We start from the raw sequence: 4011 nt of genomic DNA on the forward strand, positions 1-4011 counted from the left end.
GTCTCATCCTGTATACCCTCAAAGCACTTCACATTTTATATATGAAAAAATGAACTTATATTTTTACACTTGAAAATTATGTCTGCTCCTCTGTATTTTCTATCTCATTACAGACATCGTTATCTAACCAATCTCCCAAGAAAGAAACCATACACCTTGAAGCTCTTCCATTCCCTATCATCCCACACAAGCTAATCAGTTTTGTTGTTTAGTTGCTCAGTCATGTCCAACTAACTCTTTGTGACCCCCATGGGCTATAGCCCACCAGACTCCTCTGGTTCATGGAATTCTCCAGGCAAGAATACTGGAGCAGGTTGCCATTCCCTTCTTCAGAGGACCTTCCCAACCCAGGGATTGCATTCGCATCTCCTACATTGCAGGTGGATTCTTTACCACTGAGCTACCAGGAAAGTCCACCCTAATCACTGAAAGTGAAAATGAAAGTCATTCGGTCGTGTCTGACTCTTTGTGACCCCATGACTCAGTCCATGGAATTCTCCAGGCCACAATACTGGAGTGGGTAGACTTTCTCTTCTCCAGGGCATCTTCCCAACCCAGGGATTGAATCCAGGTCTCCCACATTGCAGGCGGATTCTTTAACAACTGAGCTAAGAGGGAAGCCCCAGTATAAAATCTACATCGTTAATACCTCAAAGATATCCCATTCAAGTGGGTCACTGCTCGTGCCTGGATTTATGTATCCATCACCTCTCAGTTGGATAACTGTTCGGTTCAGTTTAGTTCAGTTGCTCAGTCGTGTCCTACTCTTTGTGACCCCATGGACTGCTGCATGCCAGGCTTCCCTGTCCATCACCAACTCCCAGAGCTTGCTCAAACTCATGTCCATTGAGTTGGTAATGCCATCCAACCATCTCATCTTCTGTCGTCCCCTTCTCCTCCTGCCTTCAATCTTTCCCAGCATCGGGGTCTTTTCCAATGAGTAAATTCTCATGGATAATTGTAACACCTACAAATTGATTTCCCCACCTATAGCCTCTCTAGTATCACTGACTCAATAGACATGAGTTTGAGCAATGGTGAAGGGTAGGGAAGCCTGGCATGCTGCAGTCCATGGGGTTGCAAAGAATCTGACACAACTGAGCAACTGAACAACAAGAAGCCTCTCTACACTGCTTCAGAGGTCAGCTTTGCTTCATCATAATCTCCCCTCTCTAAAAGCCCCTCTTCTCCTGATTCTGATTCTGAGAAATTTTCGAAGCACAGAAATCTTTGTACTCAGATCTTTGCCAAGTTCTGAAGCTTTATAGCTTCTACTTGGCTATTCTCCTTCATGTTCCAATAACACCAACTGCCTTACACTTTCCCAGTCTCATCGAATTGTTTCCATCTCCTTGCCTTTGACATTTTAAATCTTGGTACTAGAACTGACTGGTATGTTCCATTGAGCAAACTTCTGTTCTGCTTTCAAGACTAAAGCAGGCGTCTCTCTAGAAAACATTCTTTTGCATTCTTTAAAAACTAATTGCTCTCTCTCCTCCTCATTGCCTTTCTGCTTTGGACTTGCTTTAAAAGTTACATCTGTCACCTCGATCCCAATTTTAAAATATACTCTTCCTTCTACCAAAGATCACTTGTTGAGGAAAGATTCGTGCCATGGGAAGTCAATGGCATAGCACGAGGGAGAGCTTAGAAAAACACTCAGGACAAAGTGCTCAATGAATGTTTGCTGAAGGAAGAAAAGAGGTAAAAAATAAGGCAACCATAAATATTTTATTACTAACCTAATAAACAGTCTAACAGTTTTTAAACTTTGGCATCCAGAGCACTTATGAAATGTCTACACACACTTGGTGGTGTACTGAGCTCCATGCAAGGCAAACTAATTTAACTGGTGAGGTGGGTTTTAGGTAAATATAAAACTATAATCCTTAGTATTCATCAAATTGATGCAATTCTATCCTCTTAGTCACACACATTAGTGAATTACCATAGCCCTAAAGTATCCCTTTCTTTAGAGTCTCAGTGGATATTCACTTGCCTCAGTTAATTTGGGTCCCTTAGAAACAAGAACCCAATTTCTTCAACTAAATTCCAAGGAATCTAGTTCTGTGAGACTTCCTCAAATAAAAGGGTCTGACAGTCAATCACGCTTGTACAACATAAATGTCCTATATCTCCACTGGACACGCAGAATGTCCATGAGCATCTTCAAAGTTCTGAGAAAGTTATACAGTAAGGAAATCTTGTTTACATTTATTGAGTGTAATGTTTCACAAACTCATTTAATCGTGGAACCTGTTTCATGCCTAATCTATAAAATCTCACAAAACTAGTGTTCTGTGAAACAAACTTCAGGACGTTGGTCAGAAGGGTGGTTTGAAAACCATCAATACTTCACCTCCTTCCCATCATCAATCCTCCCTGCTCCACTGGCCCATGTGGGGGATGGGCCTGGGAGAATGGCTGGAGAGATGTATACTCATTCCTAGAATCTCTTTACCTAAAGTTGTTTAGCCAAAGTGGAAACAGTCCTGCACTTTAAATGAATTTGATTTTTCCTAATGTATCATAGAACCAATATCATATGATTATTTTGCTATAATAATCAGATGGCAAGGGGATATGCTTTAAAGTCATTTTAAAGGCATATAAAGGATCAAGACAATAAAATGAATAAAAGGCCGAAGGACCCTATTTCATAAATAGATAATAGTATGACTTCAAGCTTTGCCATTTCACCAGGAATCTGTCCAGTAGCTACAAAGAGTATAGAGCTGAAAGGAATTCAGGGATCATTGAACACAGCCACTTCATTTTAGTGAGGATTTCAAGGCCCAGAGAAGATAAGACACTTATCAAATATTAGTCAGGTACTTAGATGAGCTGACAACATGGAGCCTGTGATTTCCATTTCAGTACTTTTCCTACATTCTACTTGCTGATAATGAATTTAAGTCAAGTGGTGGAGTTCAGGGTTGGAATCAAATACAACCCATGTTGATATAAACCTGATACATATTCAGTTTCATGTTGCTTATAAAACACAGTCACAGGCATTATGCATTATACCCATCTGCCCAGCAAGGTGGGTCAGGCAGTTTGCACTTTTTTCTTACCAAGATTCGCAACCGAGAGTCGAAGTGAACAGTTCCCTGAGCCTGTGAGATGATGCCTCATTAAAATGCAATGAAACTTGGTTGTGCTTCCCAGGGATATATCGAGGAGTAATTTACACAAACCAAAGCGGAGGTGCATACACTTCAGTGGAAACTGTGGTTCTGAGCAAATCACGACAGATCAGAGGTTCTATTCATCTATTTTCTGCTGCTGCACAGTGCAGGCAAAGTTCCAAACTCTTAATGGCTCAAAATACACATTTTCAGAAGTCCAAAGTGTTTCATTTAAATCAAATCTAACAGAAAAGACAAGCAGTCTGATACATGGGGAGCTCATCCGAAACCACTCTCTCAAAGACAAGAGAAAACAAGATTGGTATTGAAGTGGAGCCATTCTCCAAACAGTTCCCATCAGCTGGAACCGGGGCCTCACTAAATGCAAACGACAGAGCTTCACGGAAGATTAGAAAACATTCTAGTGCAAACAGTTCTCCAAGACCCGAAGAACCAGGTCACTGCTATGTCAACACTTTGCACCACTTCGTAAACAGATAAAAACATCAAGTTGGTTTGGTGTAAACAGATCTACAGTAGAAGAAGCCAGCATCCTTCTCACACATGGCCCTGTGGACCAGTGGAGACTCAGTGTGCAGACTTGGAATAGCATTTGACTGTTCCCGTTGAAGTGACGATTTTCCTAAAATCGGGCCATTTGTTGAGAAGATAATGATGAGATTACAAGAAATTCAGGGGACCCATAGCACATTTCAGCTACTACTTGGTAACATCTAGCTCTGCCCCATGCCACTTCTGAGACAAACAACTATTTTCAGGCTATAATTTAAAATAGGAGCTGAAAAGGGTGGATGTGAAAATAAATGACTGAGGCCGTTGGGCAGACTTCTGGGATCATGAGACAGGAAGTCTCAGGGAG

Source organism: Capricornis sumatraensis, chromosome 4 (genome assembly GCF_032405125.1).
Source record: "Capricornis sumatraensis isolate serow.1 chromosome 4, serow.2, whole genome shotgun sequence".
NCBI lineage: Eukaryota > Metazoa > Chordata > Mammalia > Artiodactyla > Bovidae > Capricornis > Capricornis sumatraensis.